The following is a 19,725-nucleotide window of genomic DNA, read 5'->3' as shown; positions in this document are numbered from 1 at the left end:
ATTATAGAAGTTAAATAGATTGCGAGGAAAAAAAAGACAGTAACCAGTTCTTTGTATGAATATCACTGCTTGATGAAATTAAGGGGAAAGAAACCATGATATGCAGCAACACGGTATAAGACATCATACACCTTATTTTCCGATGGACAATATCTTCGTTAATAATGAACGAAGAAATAATGTGTTCGAAAAGATCTTAACGTAGTTTACTTTTTGCTAAAAAGCTTAAACTATCAACATACGATTCTGTGACTAAGGCAACTGACTCTTTTGTATCATTCTTAAACTCCGCGTGATACGGTAGGCGCGGAGAGGCGTCACTGATGAAACAAAAATGCATAATCATTGTTACGACGCGAAGGTCGTCGATGAAGTATAGGTAAAGTTTCAGATTTAATATCATCCAAACGATTATTTGCACGGAGATAGTCGGTGAAAAACACGATTATCCTTATAAAATGATCATCATTTGTAACTTTTCATTCTCCGCGAACACTCCTCCTCTCCTCTCGAACGGCGGAGTAGGTACGTGATGTGGTATCGCGCGAAAATGAAGGAAATTGTTGGCGTTCCATTTTTTCACGATTTTCTGACTTTTTTTTTTATTTTAGGGGGAGGGGGGAGGTGAACGTATGCACGATGCTACTACAACGTTAAATTGGTCTGTTGCAAGCAAGAGATACAGCCAATTGAACACTCTCTGTAAGAGAAAATTCGCTCGAAAATCACCTTGGGCACATCAAAAAAGTCTGAAATCCACTCCTTATTGTCAAATTTATTGCGTATGCGGGCAGTTTTTCTTGGTAGCTGGCAGTCAGGTTGCCCGAGGAGCAGTGGCGTGACGTGAATTGCGATATATCGATTGTGGTGCCATTTGAACCTATGAAAAAAGATCGATTATCAGGGTGTTCGCAGCGAACACTTTAGTAATCGATTCTTTACCATAGCTTCAAATGGCGAGATATCGATAATCGATTATTCACGCCACGCCACTGCCGAGGAGAGACCTCCTTGCGGAAGATTTTAATTGATTCAAAGCTTTTCTTTTTGCAAAATAAAGAAAGAAAAAGGAAGCAAACGCTTGAAAAAATAAATAAATAAATAAAAACTTAGCTCATCGTTTGTTTATTTCGAGTAGTTCTTTCTTACTCCTCTGCCTGTGCAAGCTTGGTCGGCGGCGACTGAGAAAAACTGTCCGCGGACGCGGGAAACTTGAAAAAGCGTGTTACAAACTACACGCAGATTTCAGACTTTTTTGATGTGCCCAACGTGATTTTCGAGTAACTTTACTCTTAAGCGTCCAGCCTACTTACGCTGGGAAAAAAAACACATTGGATTTAGAGTCCAGACTCTTAAAAACATCGACAAGAAAAAGTCCTCTTGATTCAATCAGAATCTAGCTTAAATCAAGAACCAAGCCTCTTGATTCAAGCGGATTTCGTTCTGATTCAAGCAAAAATCCGATGGAATCAAGAGTATTTTTTCTTGTCAATGTTTTCAAGAGTCTGGACTCTAAGAGTCCAATGTGCTTCATGTTTTTTTTCCAGTGTACAAACTAGAGGCTTCAAAGAGGTTCATCGATGCCTTTCCTGTCCCTCTCATTGGCCAACGGTTTAAGTCGGGGCAATCGATGAGTCTCTTTGAAGCCTCTAGTTTGTAAGTGGGCTGGACGCTTTACAAAGAGTATTCAGTTGGCTGTATCTCTTGCGTGCAAGCGTGCAACAGGCCCAATCTGAAATCAAGCGCGGAATTACTGGTACAGCGGCGTTGGTATGTGATGTGGTATCACGCCGCTTTGAAGGAAACTCCTCCTTTCGGACTCCGCGGAGTAGGTACGTGATGTGGTATCACGCGGAAATGAGGGGAAATATTGGCGTTCCACTTGTGTTGTAAAAACACCGTGTTCATTCTGTTAAAGTTTTCATCGTGGAGACCTCAAAATCCGTCCGAATGGAGTTGAAATTTCAAATATTTTCTAGATGTGTTGAATGCGACAGTTCGAAAGTACCGTATGCCAAAAGTTAAAAAATAAGCGTAATTTTTCCGCAGAAATTGATGGATAATCTGTGTCACGGAAGCCTCGAAACCCGTCCCAATATCGTTAAAATTTAAAAAATTTCCGAGAGAGACCTTACGGTGGTAGGGGGGCCTTCCCCCCCCCCCCCCCAAGCAAAATGACCGAGGTACGCATCTGAAATCTGGCATCAGTGTGTGGTGTGATCATGTGGCAGTAAAGGTGCGAATCCTCACAACCCTGCGTTCTCCTCGGTGGGAGGGGAGAGCTGAATCGAAAATTCGCCATTTTTGATCGTTTAACATGCTACTCACTACTGTATCACCCAAGAAAAAAAAATCATATCTGATAGAGTACAAAGCTAATAGGAGATAGAATAACGGCCTTTTAATGGACGGAATTAACATAAAAATATTCGCAATTTCAGTCAATGTTCAATTTCTCCTAATGGCTTGTTCAAGTTAGCGACGAGCTTCTTCCTCATCGCGGTGGTCGTAAGATTCCCGTATATTCGGCCAGAGGAAATAGCACCATTTCAGGGCTATCGCCCGGTGAGCAGGGTGCGTCTACTGGTCTGGATTTTTTAAGGGCGTGCCGGAAGTACTGAAGAAGTTTGGAAATTCCGCAAGAAGGTCCGGAACTTTTTTCTTCATGCCACGCGTGTTTTTTAATAAAGCTTGGAAAGTATGCAATCCCCTGCCTGTTGATTCTTAGAGTAATATTTGCCTGCAAGATTTTAGACTGCGGAGTTCCTCAAGCCATCACTGACCAAAAACTCCGGCCGTGGAAGCCGTGCTTACGGGCTATGTAGACATACCGTTTGCGTTCCGGGCTCAGAGACCAAAAGTTCCAGGGTTAGCACCGTGAGTTGTTGAAGCTACGGCTCCAGCACCCGGAACTTTCGGTCTATAAGCCCGGAACGCGGACGGTATGTTCACATATCCCGCAACTTTTTCCAGTGTGCATTAACGAAGTTTTATGTATCATTTTGACGCAATTCGAGCGAGAATTTCTTAAAATGGAGGTACCAACTGAAAAATACTTTCTCTACCCTAGGGTAGCGAGGAAGTTAAAATACTGAATACCTTTTCAGGAGGTACTGGATTTCTTGGGAATGCACTAAAGAGTACAGCAACTGCTTTTGACCAGCCTGTTAACGTAGACACCCTGGAAGCGAGCAACTATTCGAACTCCGGAGTATGTATGCGGTGAGAGCCGAAATTGAAGGAGAATCTTAGGCTGTATCACCCATGTATAATATTTAATTTTGTCGTGGGACGAATGTGCCGTCGCGGAAACTTGCCCTCTTGAAAAGCGAAAACTTGACTCTGTGTTACAACGCTCGCGCAGTAGATCCTGGAGACTCCATGCCTTTTCGGAAATCGCTATAACCGCCAGGGGCGTCGTACAGCGTTAGTGTTCCCTAGACAGGCAGCTTAACCCCAGCTAAAAGCCTTGATACACACGGCGATTATCGCCGCGATTGAAAGACGAAAGCCAATGGAGAGCCTTGACTTCGATATATCGACGTCAATGGATCGAAATCAAGGCTCTCCATTGGTTTTCGTCTTTCAATCGCGGCGATTAATCGTCGTGTGCATCTAGGCCATAAAGTTGGCTTATTTCTCTTTAAAAAAGAAAAATAGACACGGCAATTCTGAAACAAAGCAACGTAGTAAATGAGTGTTTTCTTAATATAGCATCGACATATCATATGATTTTTTGTCATGTTTCATTTAGCGTTTTCCATTGATCGTTTCATTTTCGCCTTTTTTGTGTCACGAATCCTCATCCCTCGAAGAATCGTTTCCCCTTCCTTAATGAAAATAATTCTCCCATATTTGTTTGCAACATTCTTCTGCACAAATGCGCATCCTTCTAACTAATGCACAATCAGATTACGCAGATTACATTTCTGCCGTGTTTCCGACACGTACAAAACGTGCGTGCGTGTCGCGTCCTCCCAAAAGGTGATTCGATGTACGCCATGCTTTGTGTCAAAACGACTTGCGATATATCGCATCGATTGGTTCTATTTTTCAGTTACTCGTCATTTTTCTCGAATTTTTGAGATCTCAATTCTGTTGTCAGAAGACTAAAGACTTCACTTACCAATTTTGACAAACAAATTCAACATAATATAGGCGTGGTTTTTTAGAGAGAAAACATAGCATTCGAGTGTAGTTTCGATATCAGCATAGAATGCGATATTCTTCCTCTGAAAAAACCACGCCTTTATTGCATTGAATTTCTTCGTCAAATTTGGTACATGAATTCTTTCGTTTCATAACAACTGGAGTGCGATCTCAAGATTCGAAAGAAATGACAAGTAGCCGAAATTATGGAACGAATCGATGCGATAAATCACACGTCGCTCTGACACAAAAATGGCGTCTGTCGAATCACCTTAAGATATTGCATCATATACCTCGGAGGGAGAGGAGGCAGCAAAAACTTAAATCTGGCTCTGTGTTTGCTCTTTTTGAAAAATACGTTTACAAGAATTTTTCTGGAGCAATATTGATCCTCATAAAACAAGTTCAATGTCGCGTACTTTGTGCTCCCATTTCAACGCGCATCGCCGAGAATGGCAAGATGGCAACCGAAAATATCCCTACCTCTGCGATCTCTTTTTCACGAGGCGATTCCTCTCTCGCAATCCATGGTTCGTGTAGCCGTGCAATGATGACGGCTGCACCGACTGCAATCGCGGCAGAAGGGATGCACAGTCGAGAAAGAAATCGCGGCGGCAAGGATGTTATGGATGCCACCGGCCCGGCCACCTTAGCTTGTTCGGCGAAGTTCAGTGGAAGCTCATAATAGGCAACTTTGAACTCGCTTCTCAAGGTTTGACGCAATTTTCAAGAATACCTGCGACAGATTACTGCGCAAGCTTTTTTAGTGTCTGTGTCACTTAACTCACTTCAATCTTTCTCTCCTCCATTTCATTGCAAAGCATAATAATAATGCTCGTTCCATTTTCTGTTTCAGGATTGACAGCTACGAGCTTCTCATAAGGTACGTTATTTTGATTTTCTGGATTAACACAATTACTGATCATCCACTAGTGCGCAATATTTTCTAATTCAAATTTTTAATGGAATAATTTCCATAGGAAAAATTGAATTTCCCAATTGGACGTGTTTATGCTAATGGAACTTTGTGCAAGTGGAAAGATGGGGTGTGCTCGTTAGTGGTCGGGCCATAAAAATGAATGGGGATTTTAAAGCGCCAGTGACGTCTGCGGCAACGATGAGAGAAACAACGAGGGGCGGTCTTTAACTCATGAGCCCTGTCCACAAGGCTCTCATGACATGCCCACGGTTCACGAGTTAGCGCTCGGTTCCTTTTCATTCAATTGAAAATCCACCTTTTCCATTTTCTCAAAAGGAACTGTATCCACTGAACATATTGTTTCTTATCCAGCCTCCACGAGCACAACCCATCCCATCTTTCCTCTTGCACATAGTTCCTTTTAGGATAGATAGTCCAAATATGGGTCAGTTCGTCGCGTTGGTCACGGAATCGTGTTTCGATGGTTTAAGCTTATGAAGTAGCATAATATTACCAGGAGGCTACGCCCCCTGGTCGCTAAGCGGCCCAACCCCCAGAGGGCGCTTCGCGCTCTCCAGGCGCTTTGACAAGAGAACGACCAAAAAAAATGAAAAGATTTTAATACCCGACTCTCATTGGTCCGATCTCCCTCTGGCTGGGAACAATTGGACGAATAAGAATCAAATTTTAAAATCGGCATTTATCTCAAACTTCACGCAAAGACTGGAACGAATCGGAACAAACGGAACGGAGCATTTCGTCGCTTTTGGATAGTATGTAGCAAAGGAGCATATCTCCGATTCACTTACCTTACCCTATTAACAGACCAAGATTCAAATTGTACCGCTCCGTTCAATTTTCCTCTAAACTTGAAATTCCCGCCATTTTTGATTGGCCGAAATTTCAAATTTTGTCCCCCTTTCGAAGCACTTTGGTCTGCTCTTATTTCAAAAAATGTGGGGTCTGTTTCCAAAATCTAATTATAGCTGGCTCATCTAGGGGCTGTCACTTATCGATTGTCGCAAAAATCATGGAAATCGGCCCAGTAGAATGCTCGAACGAACTGTGACAAAAAATAAAAATTTACATTGTTTAAATGGAAGAATTCGCAACTTTACCTCGTAATGTAAGAAACCTGGGTCATATTTTCAAGATCTGAATAGAGCGGGCTCATGTAGGGACAATTTCCTGTCGACAGCCGCCAAAATCATGAAAATTGGCCCCGTAGACCGCTGGAACTATGCGTTACCATCAAGCAATTTTAGGAGGTCTCGGAGCTTATACCATAGTAATAGATCCTTTTAAACGCCAAGTATTTTTGTCCACTCTTAACGGAAATATCGCTTATCGATAAACAAGATGTATGACGTCATTTATCGCGGTAGTGGATACCATGGTCTCTTTCGCCCTGGGTTCATCAGTGTTTTACGGCGAGCAACCTTTGAAGAATGTGTGTATCACAAATTGATGACTCTAAGGTGAGAGGACCATGGTGTGCACCACCGAACCGCCGCACAGTGGATCGAGCCAATCAGAGAGGTCGGACATGAAGTTTTTAACCAATACTGCAAAGGACTACGTGCAAAACGTGAGATCTGTCAAAGCAACGTTTTGAACGAAACGGAGTGAGTGAAATTCTCATTCGAAGAGTGCCCAATGGACCACTAGACAAGGTACGAATTTAAGCATTCTAATACATGTTTCTTGACCAGAATTTCACGTAAAATACGATGCGCACAACGGAAATTACCGAAATCAACTCCTAACGAAGATATTTAATGATTCTTGATGCGTGAATTCAAACCACCCGCTCATGAAAACTCAATGCTCTACGTGACTCATACATCGCGCGCTGAACGTTATCATGACAGTCTCTGCGATATAAAAATCTGGCAACCTTAATCTTGACGCTTTAGCTCAGCTATAGCAAATTGCTTATAGTTTGAACAACACATGGTGGAAAATGAACATTGCTCGATTGAGAAGCTTGCTGAAACCGTTGTAGTGGGCGATTTGACTCACGTAGAGCTTTGAGTTTCTTGTGAGCGGGCAGTTCAAATTCCTCGTAATCAGTGCGAAATAAAAACGTTAATATCTTCGGTAGAAGTTGATTTCGGTAATTTTCATAGTGTGAATCGTGTTCTACGTGAAATTCTGGTTAAGAAACATGTATCAGATTGCTTAAATTCGTACCTTGTCTAGTGGTCCATTGGTCAGCCATCCTCGAATCAGTTCGCTTGCTTCTGCTTATATATGCATATTTTAAATCAGCGCGGCGCATTCTTAGGCTTTTTTTTAAAAAAAACCAAGTAACGTAGACTCTTGGTATTCACTGCACATAAACTAGAAAGCCCCAGAATGAGAGACAATTTAAATCATAATTATTGACAGATGAATAAACTTTTTACACGCTTTGGAAAATCTCAGAAGTTCGCGGCAGTCACTTTTCGGTAAGGAACTAAGGGACTCGGTTATTGTATCGAGCAGGGTTCGAAACGATCGCAAAGGCGGTATACTACGTATACGCGCCAAAAAACTTTTAAAAAAGGTGGGTAGAATTTTTTTTTTTTTAACCTCCGCTAGAACATAAATCAACCTTAGAGGGTGTACTGATAAATATTTTTCAAAGAAAAAATTTTAAGGAGCTTTTGGAAATTGTTTTTAAACAGGTCATGAACCTAAGATAGGAGTTTGAATTGATTTTTCATGCAGGCAGAGTTTTTGCATTATTGCTTGAAATTTTTGGTAAATAGGCATTTTCAAAAAGGCATTTAAAAGGAAGGAAAATTCTCAGAAAAAATTGTGATTTGCCTCTTTTAAAATATAGAATATAAGCAGCAAATTGCAACGTCGCGTCGCCTAAGTACTCCCGCCCCCTCGCTCGTGCCGTGCGTGTTAGGTGGCGAGCCCTGGCGAGCTTCACAAGAACTACGCGCCGGTCTCTCAGAAATTTTGAATCGCGGAGCGCGCGCTGAGTCACATGTACTGCCCGTAGTTCGTCGATAGGGTGTGCGGTGTGCGAAAGCGGTCCGTCGTGAACGCGAAGTTTTGTTCATGGTTCGCAAGTCTTCTCGGCTTGTTTTCGTTCGTGGAATTAATTTCGATCAGGTTTCTTTCTCCCGGACAATTTCTATTACTGTCCATCGTCAGAGCCGCGTTGAACTTTTCATTTCTTGCATTGTGTCGTTGTTATCGTACCGATCTCGAAACACTCTTCCGCGGAAGTTGATTTGATCGGCTATCTTGAGATTTTGATCTTCGTGGGTTGTGAAAGTTTAAACCTTACTTTGTAGTTCAAATACACGCGAGTGAGAATTGTTAAGTGTATCGTGTGAAAGTGAAAATTAGTGAGCGACCTTGCGAGTCCAGCACTCGAATCTTGAAAACCTCAAATTGCTCATACTTTCTTTCCTCCATTCTTTTCGGATCTTCAAGGGAAATCTATTCGCACAGACGTTTGAATGGAGCGCCAACGTTTATGAAAAGGTACGTTTGATTCCAACGCATTCATTGATGCAATGAGAAGAGGAGGGCAGTATGAAATTGTCAAAGGAGAATCATTGTTTAGGTGACTTTTTGAAATGACTGCAATGCCTGATAACGATGTAAACAACACGGCATAATTTCTTCTGTTCATCAGTCATCGCCAAATTTGATAGGGCAGTTTAATTTTTTCATGAAAACTATTGCGCGGATTTTTGTCCAAATTTCAGTGAATTTTCTACACAGGACGAGGCAAATTCCTCCAAATTTTCAAAGGAAGCCGCACAAACTTTCTCTTGTAAAAAATGAAAATCCCCAGTTCAGTAAATTTGGCAAAGCTAACGTGGCTTGGTTCCTTTCTGCTATAAACGTGGTACAAATCTTTTTCAAACGTTTTTAGAGAATAATAGCGTAAAAGATTGAGCAGTTGTTTTTTTTTTTTTCTTGAAACTTATATCTAAACATATTTTGTCCCTTTTTGCATACAAGACAGTGATGACTTCCTAATACGTAATGAATATACAAAGTTATTTTCCCCTCGTATAACCTTGAAACATTGGTACGTTTAGGAATACTTACATCACTTCAATCTTTTCAATTTTTCGAAAGGTTTATTCTCAGATCTCGTAACGTAAGGATGTAGAATGTTTGCTTTTTTTCTTCGAGGAAGCGGAGGGGGGGGGGGGGCTTACAAGAGTTTGATCCCCCCCCCCCCCTCTTCTCACCCTATACTTTTTACGTAACTTGATCGCCGCAGCAGCGTCTTCCAAGAAGTCTTACTTTTCGGTTTGCAATTAACAACAACTATATATTCGTGGGTCATGCGGCACTATGAAACATTCACTGTTTCGATCGCCTCTAGTTTTTGTACCATTAGGTAGTTTTTTTTTGTATTTGCCGTAAGGTGGACTCACGCTACGAAACGTGGAGGTCTAGCCGGCATTCATCCGTCAGCTCTTCATTCATTCTATCTCACTAGCATCGGCCAATCAGAAAAGCTGCAGCATAACAGTACCGTGCTAAGAAAAAACGCCGTATGAACCTTCAGGCGTTGCCAAATTTCCTTTTTTTAAACGAAAATTTCCTGGTAAATTCATGAATATTTTCCTTCCGATTTTTCAGATAATTTAGTTCGCAATTGTACTTAAAGATTCTGAAAATACAAAGGAAAAATATTCATAACTTTCCTAAATATGAACATTTTATCGAAGGAAATTTGGCGACTCTCGAATGTTCATACGGCGTTCTTCCTTTCACACGGCAGAATAAGTCGCCAATTAAGTTTTACACGGCCGTCTACTGCAGTGGCGAGACGTGAATGATCGATTATCGATATTTCTCCATTTGAAGCTATGGTAAAGAATCGATTATTAGGGTGACTCTGTCTATCGATCCTTTCTCATAGGTTTAAATGGCAAATCAATTGATATATCGAAAGCACGCCACGCCACTGGTCTACCGATGAGCGCGTCATTGACGTCTGGTCCTAATGAGCGGCGTTGTGACTCGCGTCGCGTCGTTAGCGAAAATTTAAATAAATTATTTCACACACGATAAAGAAATTCCCTGCAGTCATTAGCTAAAATACCTATCGAGCTTGACCGGGTGACGGTCCTTTATATTGATATTTTTAAGTAAGGTTTTTACTTTGGAACAAAGTTTCAAGTTCTCGAAAAATTTAATGTTCTACAGCATCCGGTTAAAGTCATTCGTCCATGGTTCGTCAGACTGGCGTGCGTTGTACAGCATCGATTGAATCGATAATCTTGGCAGATTTTGACATTTTAGCCACAAAAAGACGATAGTCCCTGCGCATGAGTAAAGAATCGTCAAAAACAAAAACAAAAATCGCGAAATGCAGAGAATGTAATCATGATTTGGGTACGAATGAAAGTTGTCCGATACCTGGGTTGATTACTGCATTTAATGTAAGGTCGGGTTCTCATGGCCAAATCCTGTTTCCATTTCTCCGAATTTTGCTATTTTTTATTTTTTATTTGGAATAATTCTTTAGACATCACCCGCGCACTCAGAAGGGCTATCTGCCTGGTTTGGTTAAAAAAAGGACAGCCCCTGAAAGTATAATTTTACAATAAGTCTTTCGGACAAATAAAACTTCAAAATGAGTAAATGAATAAAAAATAAATAAAGAAATTGATGTGATTTTTTACTTAATGCTTAATTTTTTAGGTTTTTATAAAACCGGTGGAAAAATCGTGCATTTGCCACTATATTGAAGTGAAAAACGCGTAATTTTTATGTTTACTTATGGAAATCGCGCATAATTTCTTAGGTTTTTACACACCGCTGGGTAAATTGCGTATTTGTTTTTTTTTTCTTTAGATATTTGCATAAGAATTTTTTATGAATGAACACTGGTCAAAGCAGACATCAAGCGCGCAACTATTCAAACTCCGGAGTAGTCATGCGGTATCACGCAGAAATGAAGGAAAATCTTAGCTTTCCCCGTCTCAAATTACTGACGTTTATGAATGTAGGTATTATGCTCGCATCATTTAATGCGAAAATCAAGTGCGCAACTATTCGAACTCCGGAGTAGTCATGCGGTATCACGTAGAAATGAAGGAAAATCTTAGCTTTCCCCGTCTCAAATTACTGACGTTTATGAATGTAGGTATTATGCTCGCATCATTTAATGCGAAAATCAAGTGCGCAACTATTCGAACTCCAGAGTAGTCATGCGGTATCACGCGAAAATGAAGGAAAATCTTAGCTTTCAGCCGTCTCAAATTACTAACGTTTATGAATGTAGGTATTTTTTTGTATTATGTTTGCATCGTTAAGTGTGAAAATCAAGCGCGCAACTATTCGAACTCCGGAGTACGCAAGTGGTATCACGCGAAAATGAAGGCAAATATTGGTTATTCTCCTGTCTCAAATTACTCACAGATGTTTACGAATGCCGCGGTGCGGTAGTCAAGTAGTAAAAAATCGCCTCAATCGATGCGATGTATCGTACGATAGTTCGCGACCACGCCAGATTTCGAGACGAATCACTTTAAGTGCACCCCGTTAAACAGAAATGAACCAAGCCACATTGGTTAATGCCACATCAGCCAATGACACATTTAACTGGGCAATTTAATTTTTTCAAGAGAACGTTTGAGCAAATCCCTTTGAAAATTTGGAAGAATTTGCTTCGTTCTATGTAGAAAATTCACCAAAATTTGCCCAAAAAATCGGTACGACCGTTTTCATGTAAAAAATGTATTGCCCAATTAAATTTGGCAATAGCTGATTTGTTCCCATCTGCTCAGGTTGGCATGAAACGCAAGAAAGAAATGAAATATTGGAAATTTCAGTGAAATATTTCATGAGATTTCACGAGGTTGTAAAATATTTCATATTTTTCAGGAGCTAGAGTATGCAACCCGCACTGAAACACACAAATATTGAAGAAATTTGAAATTTCTACATTTTACTAAACATGGAAAGGAACCGGCATTTTTCAATATCTTTCATAAATTTCTGGATTTTCATGAAATATTTCACGTGAAATTTCAAGATTTTATTTTTCATAAAATTGTACCACCCTGTTTCTGCTCAACGCGGTCCATATGTGATGACAGCTGGGCATGGCTGCAGTTTGAGGAATTTCTAACAAGAAAATTCCCTCGAAATGAGAAAGGCGAAGCGGGCGGTACGGGGGAAATGAGGACTGAAAAGACGTCGCGCTGTAGCCGCGAGCTGTGTAATCTGCCGCCCCCTCAGCCTCAGCCCCAGGGTTCTCACCAGGAGTAACTAAGTATGAGCCACAAGCTACGTATGAACTGAATGAGTCACGTTTTGCTATTGATCAAATCCGATCTGTCCCCCTCTGGAATGAACTTGGATTCTCCGGACCCTTTTCATCATCTTCGTCGGAGACTTGTGACGTAAGGGTGGTGTCCCAGTCACACTGGGAAAAAAAGTCGCTTGAATCTAGAGTCCAGATTCCTGATAACACTGACGAGAAAAAATACTCTTGATTCAATCCGAGTTTTCCTTGAATCGAAGAGCCGAGCCTCTTGATTCAAACGAACTTCCTTTTGATTCACACTGGAAAAAACACATTGGATCTAGAGTCCAGACTCTTAAAAACATCGACAAGAAAAAATACTCTTGATTCAATCGGATTTTTGCTTAAATCAAGAACCAAGCCTCTTAATTTCAGCGGATTTCCATTCGATTTGAGCAAAAATCTGATTGAATCAAGAGTATTTTTTCTTGTCAATGTTTTCAAGAGTCTGGACTCTAGGTCCAATGTGTTTTTTTTCCAGTGCAAGCAAAAAATCCGATTGAATCAAGAGTATTTTTTCTTGTCTTTGTTTTTAATAGTATGGACACTAGATCCAACTATTTTTCTCAAACTTATTTTCCCAGTGCATTCGCCAGGGAATGGGTAGTTGGTGGATTAGAGTAATCCGAAGCGCCCCAACGCAGAAAAAATTAATTGCTAATCTAACAATTAAATTGTTAAAAAATATGTCCGACATGTTTCAAATGTATATTCTACAGTGGTGGAATGCTAATTTAACCACGACGGGTGGCTAAATCAGCATTTTTTATTGTAAATTTTACATTGAAACATGGACACTTTTTTAAGAACAAAATTGTTAAATCAGCATTTTCATTTTTCCCGTGCAAATTTCCGTGATTTTCGTACAAAATTGCCTAGAATTTTCTGTATAATGGCAAAGGTGCACACAGAATTTTTATCGCTTCATCTGAAAGTGCTTAATGAGATGAGTTCGCAGTATTTTTCATAAAATTTTGCTGAAATGGGAAATTGGAAAAGAAAGAAAAAAATAGATTGAAAAGCGAAAAAGTATGCCACCTTGTGACGTCATCTAACGACATTTTACATTTAAACACATTTATTTTAGCAGATTAGGTTATTTTGTCATATTCGCTCCCATAAAATTGTGTAATTCAGAAACCTAGGATATCCTCGTGCTCATTTTCTTCAGAAGTTTCATTTTGAAGCCTCTTCATCCTTCATCTCAGTGGTTATGCAATTCGGGTCGCATAAGAGTTAAAAAAGTTGTATCACAGATATCTGCTAGAAAAATCCGGTTTTATTTCGTTAAACTTTATTCATTAGACAAAAATTTGAAAGCATTCGCACCTCAAAAAAATTAGCTTGGAGTGGAGGAAACAATTCCATCAAAAGAAATCCTTCTGGCAATTCGAATAATATGCGTCCATTTGGATAAAACGCAATCTACCTCAAATTCCGTGTATCAGCGCACCGGGAGACGAAACACGGTGAATGACTTGAATTTGACTCAGTGGGGTAAACTGCTACGCTGCGAAAAGCTGCTGTATGAGCTTTCAGACGCTGCCAAATTTTCCGCAATAAAATATTCATTTTTAAAGCAAGTTACGCATATTTTCCCTGTAAGTTTTCTAATTCTTTAGATTAAATTGCGAACAAAATCGTCTGATAAATTTGCAGACCTTAAATCGCAATTTCTCTGTAAATTCGTCTTTTTATGGAGAAAATGTGGCAACGTCTGTAGGCTCATACGGCGTTTTCCCTAGCACGGAGGCGTAGGATATTCCGCTCGCGAGCGGGAGTGTGTTTATAAGACGGAAGGCTACGCTGCCGTGCTGAGGAAGAACGCCGTATGAGCATTCGAGAGTTGCCAAATTTCCTTCAATAAAATGTTTATTTTTGAGGAAAGATATGAATATTTTTCCTTGAAATTTTCAGGAACTTCAGGTGAAATTGCGAACAAAACTACTTGAAAAATTGGAAGGAAAATATTCATAAGTTTACCAGGAAATTTTTGTTTTATCGAAGGAAATTTGGCAACGCCTGAAGGCTCATACGGCGTTATTCCTAAGCACGGAAGTACGGCCAGCCGGCGCACAATGGAGCGAGTCACTAAGAAAAGTCGGAAAAAATTAGGAAACTTTGAAAGCTCGTATCTTTGTTTACGGGAAGCGTGGGGGTTTAAAATGGACGTCTTTGGTTTTCCCGTCAAATTTCCTTCAAGAAGCACCCCTAAATGTTTATAATATGACGGAATTAACGTCTCAATTTCTAGTTTCAGTCCGGAATTTCATGTCCGGTTTTTCCTGATGACTCGTTCCACTGAGCGGCGGGGCGCAAGTGTGTAACGTAATCCTAGGCCATTGGAGAGAAAAACGAGGAGGGAGGACGAGCGGGAATAAAAATGACCTGCAAGGAAGGAGCAGGGGCGCGATGGCGATGGGAGCAACGAAAGCATTAAGCGCCGCAAAGACGGGACGGAAAATGCGGAATTAAATACGCCGTTGCCATCGTCAGGGGAAAATGGGAGAGTCTGGACAGAAGTCCAGGCTAGTTTGCTGAAACAAGTGATTTTTTTGTTTTTTTCTAAAACAGCTACAGGGAAATTAAGATCGATTAATTTTTTAAACGTCATCAAGGAATGTTTCGATTTTACCAATAAGTATTTCTGAGCGCCTTGATCATTTTTAAAAATTAAAGAAAAGTCCGTCGTATTTTCTTTAAAAAAATTTGAGATGTTAAAAAATAGTTACTAACAGTGATAAACGAATTTTTTCCCGAACCGATTGTTTTGATTGGAGCATTTCGGTCAAGTGAAAAAAAAAATAAATAAATAAAACCACCTTTCAAGTTTCCAAGAGGTACTTTATATATTTCCATCAGAAACCTTGGAAACAATGCCTGTTAATTCCTTTACAGTTGAGGAATTTTTCGGTAACAGGACGTATGGGGCTTGCAATGCTAGTAAGATTGTGCAGTGTTTTATAGCGTTTGGGGCAGATGAAATTCATTCACAGTCGACTTATACTTCATTACAATCGTAAGAAAAAACTGAGCAAATTCAGAGAAAACTTCCTAGTAGATTTGTCGGATAAATCACTTACAACTGGACGTATTTCTACCAAACAGACCTATGTGGAGGTGAGAAATATGGGGTGTGCTCTAGGAAGCTGCATAAGAAGCAATGTGGTCAGTGGGCGTGATTCATTTTGAAGAATTGGAAAAGCGGGATTTTACATTCTATCAAAGAGACCTATGTGCCAACTGAATGCGGAACTCATGAGCCGCGGGCATGGCAAGAGAGCGTTGTGGACAGGGCTCATGAGTTACAGCGCCCTGACGACCATCTCCCCTTCGCGCTCGCTCTCGTTCATTGCCTCTGACGTCACTGGCGCTTTATTATTCCCATTCACTCTTACGCAAAGAGAACTAACGAGCACACCCCATATTTCTCACCTCCACATAGGTCTGTTTGGTAGAAATACGTCCAAATAGAGAACTACGTTGCACAATCTTAGCAGCATTGGAAGTTCCAGACGTCCCCTGTCCCTGTAGTCCCCTTTTACCGAGAAGTGTCTCAGTTGCCCATTCGATTGTCAAATCCTCCCATTCTATTTCCGTAAGAAGTTCCGGAATTCGGAAATTTTTTGTTCCACTTTCTCCCACTCCATGACCGTCAAAAGTTCCGGGATTCCTTTTAGATTTTTTCAAAAGTTCCAAGAAAGTTCTGGAAAATTCAAAAGATCCGAAACATTTCGGGAATTTCAAAAGTTCCGGGAAAAAATTCAGGAAAATCTCAGAAGTTCCGGGAAAAAATTCAGGAAAATCTCGATAGTTCCGGAATTTGGAACTAATTCCGGGAAATGAGAGCACTGCTTTCCCCCATAGTCTCAACTTAAGTAGACTTCTTTTGTTTTAACGCGCCGAGGTTGCCATGGCAACCCTGGCGGGCCGCGGCGGCGGGAAAAGGAAACGAAGGAAACAGCGCTAGGGCCGGAGATTAGGGCAAAGGATGTATTAAAACAAGTAGTTGACGAGCAGAATTTTAATCAGAGCATTTGTTACCGGGCCCCGCTCGGGGTGTTGAACTTGAAAAATAAAACCGAGCCTCGCCCAGACGCGCGGGAATCAACCCCGACATCGGGTAAAGTTTACCGAAAATGCGCCCATCTCGGCTATGCAAAGGGGCATGTAACTTTTTCAATCAGTTTTATTAGGTCATGCCCACCTCTTAACTTCCGTTACGGGTGCGTTGAATCGCCGCCTCCCCAATAAACAGGCCCGGAAAGTTCAGCGCTCCTGATGGAAACACCTTTTCCTCTAATTCCGGGAACGGAAAGTTTCATGATCCGCTGGATAAACTTATGTGTGATCCCCCTCTTCTAATCTCAGTTTCATCCTTTTTGTTATTCCCTCTCCCGGTGGCGGATCGATCTCCGGGAAAACTGTGATTTCTGAAGACCGCATCCGCATTCGTTTCGTTGACGTCCGAGGCGGAAAAGAGGATGGTAAATTGACTGATTTTGGACGCAAGTAGACTATTCTGCCGTGCTGAGGAAAAACGCCGTATATGCCCTCAGGCGTTGCCAAATTTCCTTTGATACAACACAAATTTCCTGGCAAACTTATGAATATTTTTCTCCCAATTTTTAAGATGATTTTGTTTGCAATTTCACATAAAGCTCCTGCAAATTTCGAAGATAAAATATTCATAACTTTTCCTCAAAATAAGCATTTTATCAACGGAAATTTGGCAACTCTCTAATGTTTATACCGCGTTCTTCCTCAGTACGGCAGTATTCGTTGTCTCCCTCGCAAAAGAACGTAACTCCTTTTCAATGTTGCCAAATTTCCCCCCGCAAATTCCATTTTTATCAGGGGAATCGTGGGCATTCCTAGCAAAAAATTTTACTGATTTATCCTCAGATCTTATGCAAAAATCAGAACATTTTTGAAGAGAAATTATTCGTGTAAAAAACTGAATTGTTCGAGTCAATTTTCTAACCTTGGAAATGGAGTTGCATTCCTTCGTGCAGAAAATTACGTATTGGGTGAAGGTGATCGAAGTCCTGGTACAACACTTACCATAATGCGATTTCTGAATACCGCGCCACGTTTTTGTTCGGTGATCTAGGATTGCGCAAAAGGTCCAAGAAAATATATGAGGATTGTGCGAAAAAGGCACAAGGATTGCGCGAAAAAGGCACAAGGATTGCGCGAAAAAGGCAGAAGAATTGCGCGTATAGAAACCTTAACATCTGCTACAGGAATGCGCGAATTTAAAATGAATTTAATTTAAGGTAGAAGTTTGGCAAAACAGGAAACAGTTGGAAAATAAACGCACTTTGACAAAAGTCATCGATGTCTCACCTTCTGGTGATAAATGAAGTGAAAATATTTAATGATGGTCGTAGGTATAGAGAACTATCCTAACTTTTCTTGAAAAAATATGCAATCGAAAGAAACGAGGCAACGTTGGAATGCGCATATACGCCCTTTTATTCGATGCCACTATTATTCTAACGCGAGTTCCAATAATCGCGCCAAACACAGTGCGTCAGGCGTTAAACGTACATTAGCGCCTGCAAGACTTAAGGAATACTTCACGCATTGCGCCAAACCGTGCGGCGGGCGCTCAGCCCATTTTAGCGCCTACAAGGCTGCATGAATACTTCTCGCATTGCGCCGAACACACTGCAGTCGATTAAGAGGCAATTACACCGCGATACCTGCGAGCTAGACGCGCGTCTTGAGCGGCGAGTAGGCCTTCATCCGTGTCTGCATTCTTCGTCAAAAACCATCTCGTCAAACGCACTTAATCACCTCAAAAAGAACTGGAAGCCACGGGAAATTAAGCGCGTTTCGAGGGAGTTAATGACATCTTGGCCCTAGCAACGGAGAGAGGACACCGGCGTTCATTAGAATCCATGCCCCCTTCTCATCAAGGTCCACGCGAGGCGTGAAGGGATGGCCACCCGTCCATCTCAGAGAACGGCTTTTAAAACTTCGAGCTCGAGCTAAACGCCTGCGGCTAGAGCCCGCTAGAGGGCGGGCCGGGCGTTGACATATATTCATCAACCGCGACAGCGGGGGGGGGGGGGGATATACATACGTGCGAACGGGAAGAATGCAATCGAACATCACCGCGCGACGCGACGCTCCTAGCGCGGATGCCGCACGTGTCCCCTCCCCCTCCCCTCGTCTGAGAAAGGGAGGGAGGGGCGCTAAGGGGGGAGGGTGTAATGCCTCTACAACATGCAATTAATCACCATTTTTTTCTCTCTCCTTACCTTTTCCAGCGCGGCGTTCGCGCTTCGCGGCGAGCGTAAGGAAACGCCGCCGTAGAGCGCGCGACTTCAGCGTGTATATAAAGATAAGTCGCGCGTCTTCCCGGCGTATTTACAGCCACAGGGTGGTAGAGAAGTGAAGTTGTGCGCTGAGATGAAAGGCCGCGTGGTGGGTTGAATCAATAGGAGAGGTCGGACGAAGTCGGAAGTTTAAAAGCTTATTACTCCGTTTAAACAAAACTTTGAGGTTCTAAATGTGGTTCCACTAGTTTACTCGTGAAGTTTTCTTCTGGGAGCACCCCTTAAAATATAAAATGTGAGGTAATAAACTTCAAAATTTGCAGTTTTCATAAAAAACGTCACGTCCGATGTCTCCAATTGACTCGATCCACTGTGGGCCAGTCCACGGAAGCTTATTCTTTCCCGTGATGTTCTCTTCTTCATTAAGTCAGGATAGTAGAGCAGGGTGTTGAGTTGTGTCTGTACCGTGTGGAAAAGGCATAGACGCAGGAAAAAATACGCACTGGAAAAAAAGGCTCTTGGATCCAGACCTCAGACTCTTAATAAATTTGACGAGAAAAAATGTCCTTGATTCAATCGGATTTTTGCACGGATCAAAAGGAAATCCGCTTAAATTGAGAGCCTATGCGCTCACGAAAAATTCGCGTGAATCAAGAGTATGTTTTCTTGTCGGAGTTTTTAAAAGTCTGAGCTCTGGATCCAAAGAGACTTCTTTTCCAATGCGGATTTTTTAAATTCATCACAGAGGCACAGAAATCGTGTGGATTATTCGTGAATTGGTACGGATATTCTGGATTTTTGGGATGATCTAAAATAAAACTAGCCTATAATTTCCTGTGGCTAAGGTATAGATCAAACCGTAGAGAAAACTTGTTTGCCTGAAAAAAAATAGTTATTCTTGAGGAAAGTCATGAATATTTTCCCTTGAAATTTTCAGACTTTTTAGCTCATATTACGAACGCAACCCTCTGGAAAACCGGACGAGATATATTCAAAAATTTTCCTGAAAATTCGTGATTTGTCTAAAGGAAATTTGGCAACGCCTGGTGGCTTTTACGACGTTCTTCAATCAATGTATGAAGTCATTG

The 19,725-nt window shown here is 41.3% G+C and overlaps 1 protein-coding gene across 1 annotated transcript in view; it reads left to right on the top strand.

The window, feature by feature from the left end:
- The first annotated feature begins 8,028 nt into the window (after positions 1–8,028).
- The window catches only part of tinc (transmembrane protein tincar), a 269,869-nt gene continuing 258,172 nt past the window's right edge, over positions 8,029–19,725 (top strand). Inside the window, 1 exon segment of the mRNA XM_072303701.1 lies at positions 8,029–8,554. The gene's annotated coding sequence lies outside the window, so the exon portion shown is untranslated.

Source organism: Bemisia tabaci, chromosome 8 (assembly GCF_918797505.1).
Source record: "Bemisia tabaci chromosome 8, PGI_BMITA_v3".
In the NCBI taxonomy this organism is placed as follows: domain Eukaryota; kingdom Metazoa; phylum Arthropoda; class Insecta; order Hemiptera; family Aleyrodidae; genus Bemisia; species Bemisia tabaci.
Note: the sequence above shows the minus strand (reverse complement) of the source record. Positions and strands in the feature narration are given on the sequence as shown.